Consider the following 14,351-nt stretch of genomic DNA (forward strand, 5'->3'; position numbering starts at 1 on the left):
AACCACACATTCATATTAAGTACTGCTGTGCTATCTCGTAAATATGTTCTTGTTTTTTTAAACTGTGCCTTGGAAAATCGTAAACAAACTGTCAAATGGATTCAAGTACTGAACCACAGCCTGCTACTATTGGTCTGCTTGGAGGATTCTCCATGTTTTTGTGAATATTTGGCAATGCATAGAAATCAGGCATTCTTGGATTTTCTAGATTACGAAATTCAAACTTACTCTTATTAATACAATCTCTAAACAGAGCAAAAGTAGTAGCATCAAACCTTAATGCTTGTATATCTTTAAGGTGATCGTTGGCAAAGTTTTAAACTTCTTCTCAACCAAGGAGTGCAGAATAACGCAAAGCGTGTTCTGCTGTTTGGGTGTGGTTTAAATAGCCCAGGTAAAGTAGTTCCAGGCCAAGTAGTTCCAGGCGCAGCCACACCCAAAACACTACAACGCATTGCTTGGTTCTAAAGAACTGAGCTGTGTAATAGGCCTCCATGTTGGATTAAGGTCCAAAACTGGTATTGCTTTATTCCTGATAATGAGCCTGGCGCCAAAGGCGCCAGGACTGACTCCATGTATGTTTCTGATGAAGCTTTAAGGCCCTTGGGGCCAGTGTGAAGGGCTTTTGCCCCACTGCTGCCAGGGGGCTGTTATACCTCAGGGTGTCAGGAGCATGGATCGTGACAAAGGTAACAACTTAGTTTGGTATCTGGAAGTCAAGTGGTGCAAATAGAGAGTTTGGGCGCAAGTCATCCTTTGGCCTCCCATTTCAACAATATTTCATTAACAGCTCAAAAATGCAAAAGATTGAAAATTACTAAATTAATGGCTCATAAAATTGCCAAGTAGGTCACAAGCAACTTAAGTTCAAAATGGTTTATTCATTCATGATAAAATAAGAAAATAATGTTGTTTGAAAATAAATGTAGAGATATTTCTGCATATTAAAAAACTAAGGGCCTCATTCCGAGTTGGGCGCAGTGGCAAAAAAGTGGTGTTAACCGAATCACCACCACTTTTACCACTCTGCCAAATCTGAATTTGGGCTTGAAAGGGAGGATTTACCTCCAGCATGATGCTGGGGGTAAATTCTCCACATTATCGGCCAAAAATTGGCAAAATCTGAATTCCGCAGAAATCCCCATGGAGTCCTATGGACTCCGAAAAATTGGAACTTGCATCGCCTACCCCCACTTGTAATCCTGTGGGACGAAGTGGCGCTACTGCCGAACTACCGCCCAACTCGAATTGAACACCGAAACATTTCAAATGCAACAGTAAGTATGCTTGTGCTTTACTACATTGTGAACATTTTGAGTGTTTTGTAACTGGCCTAGGTGAATGTTAGAGCAGTCTGCTTTGGATTCACTCCAGGTTAGGGTCAGAGGGCGTTTCCATCATCATTGTCGGAGGTGTGGTTAAATGTGGAACAAGGTAAAGAGATTTTGCTTTCACTCTCCATGAGGTTTGCTGTAAAACTTTGCAAACTTCACAATGTTCATTGAAGTTGCATGGAATAACGCTTTATGTACATATATTTATACTACATGGTATATTATATTTTTGATTATTTTATTATGTATTTATTTATCATAGCTAACATATATCTAATAGACACTTCTGTACAGTCGCGTTATAAATAACATATCAATTAATGTAAAATGTATCCAGTAAAATACATATAATATATTGTATTATATTTATTCTATATTTTTATGCATTATATTTATTTTCTGGATTATGTGTTATTTCAGTCCTATAGAATCCATATATTTAGACAAATATATAACTATATGCCATATTTGTATATTTTGTATTTATATGCCATTTTCACTCACAGCCGTAAACCATCCAAACCCCCTTTTGTTCATCCTTACAGCAATATTGGTACAGTGTGTGATTTCTATCCCTGTTGTCACAGTGGGATAGATATCCAGTGGAGGTTTTGCGTCACTGCAGAAAAGAGGCAAGCCCCAATTCCTTTTTAGTCATTAAGAATATTGCACCTCATGCTTACCCATCTCCAAATTTTGTAGCATCTCAAACCTCACTGCCCTGCCTTCTGCCTTTACCTCACACATGGAGTCCCCATTCCTCTCTTTCATTCTCCATCCTTTTTTCTTTATTTTTCTCCCACCTTCCCCCACACATCGGAATGTGCTCTGTAGTAATCTTAGATCCACCATAAAGCCCCTGGGTTAAAGAGTAGGTTTTTCATTTATCAAAACGGAAATCACAAAGGTAATCACCTTTCCTTTCTTTGCTAGAATGAGTAAATGTGTGATAGCGTGAAGAAACTAAAGGGACTGTGAACAGCGCAAAGGCATAGGGTATGCAGCATAATGGAATGCACCAACAAGAGACGTAACGCTTGCCTTCATCAATCTTACTGCACACCTGCTTCACATTTCAACAAAGGACGAAGAGGCAGAGTTAGGGGCACCAATTGCTGAGAGCAGAACGTCACTGCAACGTGGTAAGTACACTAATGCTTATGTTATAATTGCACAGGTCGGTAGTGTACAATTGTTACGCTCACCTGGTATCCACGGGGACGCCACCCAGCCCTGGTTGGATGATTTGCACTCTCCAACCCTCTCCCGGTCCCTTGGTAAGGCCTCTGGTTAAAGATGGGTCTGCAATATAGGAGAGCTGGATTCAATACCAGATTGTCTTTATGTTTTCCCACCTCCCTTGGCCTCAACTCCTTCCTCTCCCTTGGGCCCTCTCCTCACCTTAATATTGTAGAAGGTGGATTCTCTGTCCTGCTCCTCGTGGCAGGGGCGCGTAGATGTGGGGGGTGAGCAGCGACCAAGTTACTTCTCTGGTGCAAGCCCCCCCTGTGGGAATCCAGGCCTGCTGCAACTCCGTAGGTTTGCTGCTTTACAATCTTTATATGCAGTTCTTATGTTCCTCTTAGTTCGAATAATAATGTCGTGCTTCTTTCTTTTTAGGTATGGAAAGGTATTTTGGAGTTGTCATGTAGTTTGAAAATGAGCATGGGACGGTAGGCGAAAGCGCGGTGTGCGCGATGCTGTCCGGTGAGTAATGCGCGATGCGCGGTGCTGTTTCGCCTTTTATATTGCTAACCTGCGTCTTTTCTCTCCTTGCAGGTTGCGATGTTCCTCGCCGAGCACCGTAATGTTCCAGCAATGATACTAACCAGGAGATGACTACCCAGGTAAGAATTGTGTGGCTTTCTTCATTCGGAAGGAAACGTGAGTAAACGCTTACTAATGCTGTCTTTCTTTCTCCTCTTTCCAGGTTATGGTATTCCAGGATGCATGCGGTGCCGGATGATGGAGTTCGTACCTTCAGGTGAGTGGAACTGAAGTCGGCGATGGATTGAAGACAGGATACTGTTCCTGGTAAGTTTCGTAGTGTTCTTTCTCTCTCTGCAGGTCCTTGGTTTCAGGTAAGCTGGCATCAAAGAACTGGACACAGTGAGCGTTACGCTGCCCACAGCAGAATAACGCAAAGCATGTTCTGCTGTTTGGGTGTGGTTTAAATAGTCTCAGGTAAAGTAGTCCAGGTAAAATAGTCCCAGGCCTGCCACACCCAAAAGACTAGACCGCATAGCTCAGTTCCTTGTAACTGAGCTATGTTTGTGCCTCCATGTTGGCTGAACCCGCCCCAAGTTAAATAGTCCCAAGTAAATAGTCCCATTCTAATGTTGGTCTTCATGATGGTTATGAGCCAAAGGCACCAGGACTGACTCCAAGAGAGTCTTGGATGAGGTTTTAAGGCCTTTGACCTGGCCCTAACTGGAAGGCTGACTTGCCAGTGAGGGCCAGGGGCAAGGGTCATGACAACAAAAGTAGGAAAGCATGATGTTTTCTGTTTGTGCGCAGCAATGGCCAGCACCCTAGAATGGCTAGAAGAGAATTTTCCACATGAAGAAATGAGCGAGTACGATAGCCCCATTGGTTCCCGACACAGTGTGAAAAAGGAAAGAGTTACTACAAGGGCAGGCACTCTAGAATGGCTGGAGGAGAATTTCCCGCATGACGAAATGAGTGAGCATAGTAACCCCATAGGTAGGGAATGCAGTGTAATAAGTAACACAATTAGAAAATATTGCATAATGTATACTAAGAAGTTTTGTTTTTCTTTAACAGAACATACAGGAGTACAAAGGAATACACCCAAAGCAGCACCTTTTCCACAGCAACATACGGGCACAGAAACGGATGGAAACGCTGTAAATATAAAAGTAGACCGCCTAGATGCCAAAATGGATGACTTGCTTAACAATTTAGCTGCCTTGTTTTTGTAGAACAACATATTATGGAGAAAATAAGATTCCACTGCCCCACCTGCACATGCCCCCTTCCCCATTTCCCAGCCCCCCATCCCTGCAAATTGTGTGTCATGAGAGACGCTTTGATGAGACCTCAATCCCTTCTTCCTCTCACCAGCAACTTGTCGACATGCCGAAATCCCCAGTATATGTATCTGTTTCTGTTCCCCTTTTCCTTTCCGAATAGTGGCTGTAAATGTGTGCTAATAAAGGTTGATATGTACATTGTTAGTACATTGTTAGTGAATTTATGTGCGTCTTTCCTTTGTTCTACGAAGCCCATTGTAAATGTGCAGGGCACAGCACTGGTGGGGATGATTGCAAATGAGGGAAATGGAGGACACGTACAACCACCGCACATGGCAGCCCTATGCGCGATCACAATGGAAGCATCCGTAGGACGCCACTATGGGCCGCATGTTTGCATGCACAGAAGCACCTGTAAGTAGTTGTAGGACCGTCCGTTTGTCGGTCGCACAACTTTGCACATGCGTATGTCATCCTGTGCCGACTGGCAACACCGTCCCATCCTGTGCCGACTGGTAACACCGTCCCATGCCAAGATATGCAAAGAAATGTGTGATGTACTTTAAGTAGGTGGAAGCGCTCACCCACATCCTGCGAGTACCTTTGCACGTAAACATTCCACCTACTGTATCGTTCACACACCAAGCTTATGTAGAAATGTTCACTGCACGTGTGCCGTACCTTTAAGTAGTCCAGGGATGTCAAGGGTATCCGTAGGAGACCTATACACATGCCCACAAAGTATTATGTCCAATATGCATCCTGGAGACAGGCATCCAAATGGAGAGCAATGATGACGTCACCATGGTAACGCAACCACGCTGCGCATGGGCCCTTATTTGGCAGACACAATCCGGATCTGTGCACAGTGAAAAAGGACTATTTTCTGCAATGTATGGACTGTTACAGTGTGAGTGTCCTACACTCTTCCTTCTGCATGTAGGTAATGTAGGGAAAGATTTAGGGGCACTTTCCGGTTGCGTGTGCTACATAACAGTCCTATAAAAGGGCACACCCCACGACTGCACTGCAATCCGTGTTTGGCTTTCCAGAGAAGAGCAGCGGTGCACATTGGTTCATGCAGAAATTGCTTTTTGTCCAATTCTGTGCCTGGAAAGTACCTCTCCAAGGAATGGCCACCAGGGCTTCTGCTGCTACCTCTGACTCAGGAGCACCCACATCCTTCAGCAGCAACACCTCCTTCTTAAGGGTCTGACCAAGGGAACAGGCGTCATAATGTGGAGGGACATCAGAAAGGAAACGAGGATAAAGTAGAGGGAATCCTCATTGCCTGCAGGCAGCGTGAGTCGTGGGTGTGGAAACTATTTATGACTGTTGGAGAGGTTCCAAAATCTCGTGCAAACCAGGTACAATGCACATAGTGCAACATAGTACTCAGTAGCGGAAAACCTGGCTTGTACAGCTTCGGCACCACCTCCATGCGGTGGCACCTGAAAGCGAACCACAAGGCAGCTGTTCAGTGGGTTGTTCCCTTCCAAGAAGGCAGTAGGTTATTTTGTTCTACAGCATCCTCCGCATCTGCTCCTGCCACCACTAGGGACACTCCAGCAGGCCAGCGCATCCCGCAACCAACTTTGCAGGCCATACGCACCGCAACAGACCCGTACCTTTCAAAGGTCACTGTATTGTGCATGTACTGCAACGTGGTACTGTGCAGGGAGGTACAATTTCGAAGTGCTTTTGAGGCTTCGGTCCGGCAGCATGACAAAGAGTGCCCCCTACCCCAGTGAGGTCCAGCCCACCTCTTCTGCCCTCCACATGCAATTTCTTATCCCTGTGGTTGGTACCCTTTGCCAAACCTGCTTCCCATTCCTGTCCTTTTGTGGCATGTCTTATAACAACTAGAAAAATGCTACACAACCAGAAAGGGGGGTGGGAGGGACAAAAAGGCTCTTTTCAGAGCCACCTTGCACTGTGCCAAAAATAGATTTTGAATTAAAGCATGCAGGCGGTGGCGCAGCCTATGAGCGCCACGTACAGGGTTTTGAACAATGGGCTGCGGCACGCAATCAAAAACATTGTACGCATTTGCAAAACAAAGTGGTGGTTCTGAAAAGAGCCTTTTGGTGCGGTTTGTGTTTGCAACGTTCGAAGCGGTGAACACCCACAGGGAAAATGCGTACTAAACTTGCAGGAGGCGCTGCACTGCATTTTGGATACTATGTCGAAACAGCTCATTGCCAGCATCAGTCAGATGAACTCCATCTGAACGAAAAACGTTCCTAGTATGAAACATTATGTTTTCATTGTGGATAGAGAACATGCCAAAGTCTTGCAAAAAAGCGCAAACAGCCTTTTTCACATTGTGCCGCGCTTTCTCCATTTGTGGCCCACACGAGGAAGAAAGCAGCCACACCTGTCTCTGGGCAATGCAAGAAAAAATTATGTGCGACTTTGGAAACATTTCCATGAGTTCCCTAAATGTCTCCTTCGCAAACTGCAGCGAGAGGCTGCTAATATGTCCTAAACTGTTCCCTCCACAATGGACAATAATAAAATCTGGATGAGCGTGCGTCACCAAACTGGCACAAAGAGGACCTGCATGGAGCCACTTTATCCCACGTATTCCGTACCAGTGCACAGCGATATTATGGAACCCAAGATGTGCTGCCAGTGCACAGCGTTCTGCGCAAACTTGTACTGAATGTGTCCAAGAGTCACCCAAAAGCCATATAGTCCACCTACTAAACACCACAGCCATACCGTAGCCATCTCCACTCCTATTTGCAAACAGACGTTCTGGCACAATCTGATGCTACACACCACACCCAGGAAATCGTATTGACCAATCCCAACTCCTGGACAGTCCCATTTCCCTTCTAGCCACCCTGAAAAGACCCGGATGAAGAACGTGCGCACCTCCAAATGGCGCAGCTTTCGCTAACAAGTTGGCCTGTGTGGGGGGCTGCGCAAACACATTTGAAGCATCATATTGAATGGCCGCTTTGGTGGTAGTTGTCAAAAGAGTTATTTTTTTATTTTTAGTAAAATGACGTGTAAAGAAACACCTTTTTGAGTGGTATTTAGTGAGGATTGTTCTCTGCTTTCCGCTGTACATTATTACACGAGTGCCTGCAACCTACATTTTACATTGTGGAACAGAACACAAATTTCAACATGGGGAAAAAACATATCAGCTACACTGACAAATGTCACGCTAGAAGCACTAAGGTTCTCATGGGCACAGAAGACCATCCTAGCATGGAACATAAAAACAGACATACACCTGATTGGATAATCCATAGTCCCATTTCCATGGCAAGCACATTAAGAAGGATAGCATGTAGCATGTGCGCTTTCTGCAACTACAGCGAGGGCCGCACCCCAGTAAAGCAGGGCAGTCATTCTTCCCTTTCCAGTAGTCTTTTCCCACCAGTCCCTCATTGGATACTGTTAAACGGTCACATACGCATCCCTCAATTGCATCCAAGAATTGTGCATCTAACAATATCACCTCTAACAATATCACCTCTGTTGAATAGTCCATACGAACCGTTAAACATGCAGAGGTGAAGTGGTCTGTAAATTAAAAGCACCTGCACGAGAAAGTACTGTAAACGATCTACGAGTTCTGCATCCACATACATCGGCATTTCTACCCATCACCACGCCTTGTTGGTATTACTAGTTTTTGTACAGTACATATGCAACTGTGTTATAAGTTCGTAGCAAGAGGGTACCTGGCACTGAAACGGCATAACGTACACAAAATTCCTACTGTTATTTCTCCCATCACCTACCATGAAATGGCTCCTACAGTGTTAGGTGGTAGCAAAGGTGCCATTTGCCCATAGCAGCCATTGTTATATGCAAACGGTTACTCTGTTCTTTTGTGCCGTCCTTTTTACGATGCTTTCCCCCATTAACGCACCCCCTATCCTTGTAAAAATCGCACACAAAAGGATCAGTCAGCATATCCCACCAAACTAAGTCAAGTGCATACATTGCATGCATACCAACTGTCTCCTGCCACTTACCTTTCACACTTCATAGATTACAACTGTACTAACAAATAAAATACCATTTATGTGTGCATTGCCAACAGTAACATTCATAAATGTGCATAAGGAAATTAAAGACCAGAAGCAATGGCTCCACTCATGTAGCAAGCATATATATGCAGAGAAGTACATGCAAATGCACACACAAAAACATTCTGCTTTGCACTCTGTACATCTTTCCGCACCTCTTTGTCATCCTTCCACAATGCAAAGTACTCTATTTGCATTGTAAATAGTCGTACAGTAATACACACGTGTTCACTAAAACGTCATACAATACACTCCCAAATAATCCACATACCCCTTTAACAAACAGGCATGCTTATGCTCCCAAGTCCCCATTCAAATCATAAGCCTTCCATTTATGGACACACACTTCCTGCCAAGGCATCCCCCTATAGTTTTAAGAATGTATTGTACAAATGTAAGCACCATGTCATTAGTCAACATATTTTCTTACCATCTTCTTATACAGGTGCAGTACCCACCTCTCTCAGGAAAGCCACTGGTGTGAGCACTTCAAAATACAACCTGCAATGAAGCTACTCGCACCAAACAACAAAGTAAGTATAATACCATCATAGTGTTGTACGTCTTAATAGAAGAGTGCACTATTGTTGTATTGTAGCATACAGATTTGCAGCAATCCACCAGTATGTACTTCATTCTTATTCAGGACACCTCTACAGGTGCTTAGTGTTTGTTATGTCACCACCATTAGACTAATCCCCACATAATAAGATACTGGTCCCAACCGAAAGTTAGAGGCCATTGCACAGTGACACTTCCATTTATATGCCTACCTTCCTATTGACCCTCTCATGCACATTGCACATATATACATTTGAAAATAGGTACACCCACACGTCCCTTTATTCGCCAACAGCTACTACACAATGCCTATCAAACTGCAACTCTGCAGAAAGCAACACAGAAATAGAGCCACGCAACCTAAAAACATAGAAAGTAGCCACCCATGCAAGCAAAATTCTACAGAAAGTTCAACGAGAAGAGCTAATGCAGTCATTAAGGAAAACTGATGCATCTACCAGTAAAGACAGTGTAGTTCATCTGGTAAAATGTGAGAATGAAAAGAAAAGCACTAAAAACAGTGCAATGCGCACAACTGCTAACAGAGCATGTACAAATGGTAATGTTACCACAAGCAAGCACTTCAGAAAATTACTTTTACAAAAAAAGTCCACCACAGAGTCCTTCAGAACCTTATAAATAAAGGGCAGAAATCACACTCAACCCTCAAAACATACAGCAGAAAAGTCATCCTGGAAGCTCTTGTAGATAGTGCAATGATCGTAAAACGTAAATTGTTTATATTAATTTTGAACAGAATGAAACCACTAAAAAGATTAATTGGTAAATTGCAAGCACTACTTTGAAACAAACGCAATATCAGCATAGATAACTTTGGCCACATCTGTACAGATGAGTGGAGTCACACCACCAACACAGAGCCATACTTCAATGAAGAATCATACAAACAAGAACAAACAAACCAAATCGCCTTACATCGGAGTGGACTAGTGTATGAAAAGATACACAATACCATAATGGAAGAGGAAACACTGCTTTCAGAAATATCCCCATCAAACTTAGATGTCACTTTCCATTCCATCAAACCAACACGCCTCACCTACATATGGCCTTGCACATCAATGTGTAACGTTCGCTAATGCTTAGTCAAATCTCTACAGCAATTCCTCAATCAGTATGCCAAAGGCAACAACAAAAGAAAAATATTACAAACTATGGACTCCTGCACAGTGCACAACTACACAGGAATACAAGGACATTCCTTAGCCTGTATTTTTGGACCTGCTTGCAAAAGCACCTTCCACCATATCAAAATGTTAGCAACCCACCATTCAACAGTCAGAAATCTAGTTTACAAAATGTACTATACAAAAAGTCCAGCTTTAGCGCTGCAACATTTAAATGATATTCTCCTACACGGTACAGCCAAACAAGTGCGCAAAGAAATAGAGCACATCCAAAGTAAATATTGTGGAACTGAAGAGCACTTACAAACTCCAGCAGTTTCAGACAACAGTACTGACAACATTGCAGCTATCAACTTTTTATATCACACATACAGAAAAGAAATGCAAAAGTTCAAAAGCACAGCTGCTGAAATTCCAAACCAAGTATGTGTGTGTTGTTGTAGAACTTTCTATAGAAAGAGCATCAAAACTATAGATATAATGCAGAAAATAGAAGGCAATGAGGAATCTCAATGGTTTCAATTAGCTCTGTACCTTATAGCTGAAAACAAATACGAACTTACAACCACCTCCATACTGTGCACATAATGCACTGCAAAACTTGACAATAACCAAAGGCCTAAATTTGGTGAGTAGAGTGATGAAACTGTTTTGCATTTCATTCCAAATATGTCACTTGCGAAATCCCTTCAGAAAGTACACAGTGACCTACATGCACAAATTCTGCAATTCCAAAGACACAATTGTGGCAAGTATTGTCGGCACAAATATAAAAACAGAGGCATAAACTACACCAAATGCCGCTTTGGTTTCCCTGGACTAGTTTCAACAATAGGGCAAGTAAACAGCTTCATGTCTTCAGTTCAACACAGTGTGAAAGGCAAGTTTCCTAAAAATACATACTGCATAAAAAGGAGTGAAGCATCAAAGTACATCAATGATTACAATGCAATAATTACCCTCCTATTGAATGCCAATGTTGATGTACATTACATTGCAGACAATTCCACTGCAGTTGCACGATATGCCACAGCCTACTTAACCAAAGCAGAGAAAACAGAGCTCAAAGACCTCTGGGATGACATATCATTTGAGAAAACACTTGGCACAAAAACTGTACAGCTTTGGCATAAAAATGCTGTCCCATAGAGAATGTGGCGCCTACGAAGCCGCAGACTGTTTAACCGACACTGCCTTATATGGGAAATCTGCAAACATAGTGTGGCTAAGCATTGGTCCTGCTGCATCCAGAAATTGAGTACTGAAATCATATGAAGACATGCAAACAATAGCCAAAAACGATCCCAACAGCCAGGACATTTTGAAGAACAACTTATTGGACACATACTACCCGAACACTGGTACTTCCTCTAGCGAGGCTGCTAGCGATAATTGAAAATCGTCTAAGGTTGGCCTAAGTTGCGGACAGCTGAAGGTAAATTGTAAAATATATGGATTGATGGAAATGACGACCGTCGAGTCCTGATGAGAAAGACTGGAAATTGTTTGTGTTATTTGTTTGTTTGTCCATATGTTGTAAACTATTTTAAAGGTTTGAAAAAAACAATAAAATTAAAAAAAGCCTTGTGCCTGTATCAGATAGCCTAAAACTTTGCATACCAAAATAACATTAAACCAGATGAGAAAAAAGGTAGATACAGAGTGGAAAGTTGTGAAGGCAGCCTGGTGAAACTTACCAATCGCAGCCTAATTAATCATATGGAATTGTCATTAAAAACACCTCAACACAAAGAACTGTACAACATGGCTCTACTGCAACTTTTCAAACCATGGAGAAAAGAAGATTTATTAGCCACCCAAGCCTCCTAGGATGATGCTTTCAATGCAAGTGAAAGTACAATTACAAATGAAAACTTTACACAGTACAAAACCATATTGGACAATGATCGCCAACTAGAAGAACAACTTTAAGCACAACTAAATGTAGACACTTCTGAGAGCAGTGAACCTTCTCTAACAGGCAGCCAATAACCACTTGGACAGCCACTCATAGCAAATGAGGCAGAATTAGCCATGACAGAAGTAACCACCACCATGTTTCAGTATGAGCAGTCTGCAGAAGAGTTGGCTGTACTGAAATCCCAACTAAACAATGAGCAGCATACCATTTTTCTAGAAGTAAGTGAAAAAATTGAACATGGTATACAGCACGAAAGTAAAAGTTGAACCTGTGACAACTACAAACCTGTACTGCTGTATGTAAGTGGTGAAGCTGGGTCAGGGAAAACATTCTCAATAAAAATGATCAGTAACTACCTCCAACAATTAACAAACAACAACCTTTCAGCTGTACAATAGACTACGTGCACTGTACACACCCCATCTGAAAATGTACCCTGTTCCTCAGAAACCCAAAGGTTTGAAAAGATGGCTCATTCAATCAGAAGTTGTAAATGATTTGCCAACAGTACCACCAAAGAAATTGAAAGGAACACATACTACTTCAACTACAAAAAGCACAGACAAAATGAGTAAAAAGGACAAGACATACCCAGCTCCACACACAAAAACAAGTACCTCTTCGAAGAAATCACGTACCCTTCCATCAAAGTACTCAGACACAGAAGTACCTGGTCCATTCAAACAGGTGTGAATTGCTATGCAAATGTAACAATGAATGTTTATTTCCAAATACCAGAAATTGTTGAAACCATTTATTTAAATGGTGCAGACCAGTTGTGTTTACAAATGCTCGTCCTTCGCAGAAATGCAGTAAGTAATCCTGACAACATTTACAGTGTGTCAGGAATAAGGCAAGAATTGGACTACTGTGCTGGAATGGTGATATTCACTTTAAACTGACAAGAAGATCCACAGGAATTTCTAATGTACTTACTACAAATACTGGAAAGGAAAAGAATATGCATAAATGAAATTTTTCACATTTCCTACATGTGGAAAGATACAAGCCGTCTGTGCAACCATGTAATTCAGGAACAAGTCCCTAGCGAACGCTTCATGTATGTAGCAATATCTAACTATGACTCCATTCCATTTCAGTAACTCGTGCAAAATGCAAACCATAGCATATTGTGTACGTTGTGCAATTCTGATAATCGTTCGACGCTACAGATACACTCCCATAGTCAATATGTAATATTTATGCTCTTAAGATACAATGCTGATCGATCCAAAAACAACTGCAAATTTACTGCCTTCACACACAGACAGGTATCACTTGGGAAGAAAACCTTCACAACAGTAGCCATAATCTACCACACAGGCGACACAACCAGTGGAGGCCACTATACTGCATACATTAGAAAGCAATGGTCATGGTGGGAATGCAATGATACTTACATCATTCCAAAGCAGAGATTACCTGCAGATCTTGCAAATGCCTACTTAATATTCTTGAAGCCAAAATGTAGTCATTGATGTACACACCTACTATACCTTACTCCCCAGAACCAACCAGTAGCTTCGTAATTGCACAAAAAATAAATGTCATTCCACACTGTCGACCTAAAGCAATTTAGCATACAGCAGGCATAGAAGAAATGGCTTAAAGTGTGTGTTGGACAATGTTATCCCCAATGAACCCAATGAGTACACTCACACAAACAATACGTGTACACAAATCACAGTAGCAGTATTTTCCACAAGATATGTGAAAGGGAAAGTACTAAGTATGAGGTTTCAAAACTATCCTCAGTAAACTCTGAAACCACCAAGTACGCAAATGAGTCACCAGCTCTCTAAGAATACTCATACAACTGCAAGGCATATGAAACTATCACTATGCAAACCCATAATTTTAGACTACCACTTCAGAATGTACACAGATGTGAAAGTAGCAACCGGAATGCACAAGTATGTAAACGTACCCTGTAGGAATGGGACACTGTAAACAGTTAGAATACGCCACTTGGTATCTAACTGCAACCAGAATACTACAATGTTATTTGAAGCATTAAAACAACCCAACTCAACCTTCGCCAACGACTGTGCTACAAACATATCCTCAAACACTTCCAAAGTATGAGCAGTTACAGTATGCCAACAGGTACGTAACTACCGTCACAATTGTGCAGTAGCACAGGACCATGGCACAATACTTACAAACCACTAGGAGCAGCCAAACGCATAAAGAAACAGTGCTACAAAAAGGAAGCAGGTAAACATTTACAAAACACCAACTGCTATGCAACGCCACGCATCCTACCAACATGTGTAGGCCAGAAATTGTAAACCATTACATTACCTCCTACTTCAAGAGTACACCTAGAAAAGTGCTGTAAC

Source organism: Ambystoma mexicanum, chromosome 9 (genome assembly GCF_040938575.1).
Source record: "Ambystoma mexicanum isolate Mex_15411 chromosome 9, UKY_AmexF1_1, whole genome shotgun sequence".
Classification (NCBI taxonomy): domain Eukaryota; kingdom Metazoa; phylum Chordata; class Amphibia; order Caudata; family Ambystomatidae; genus Ambystoma; species Ambystoma mexicanum.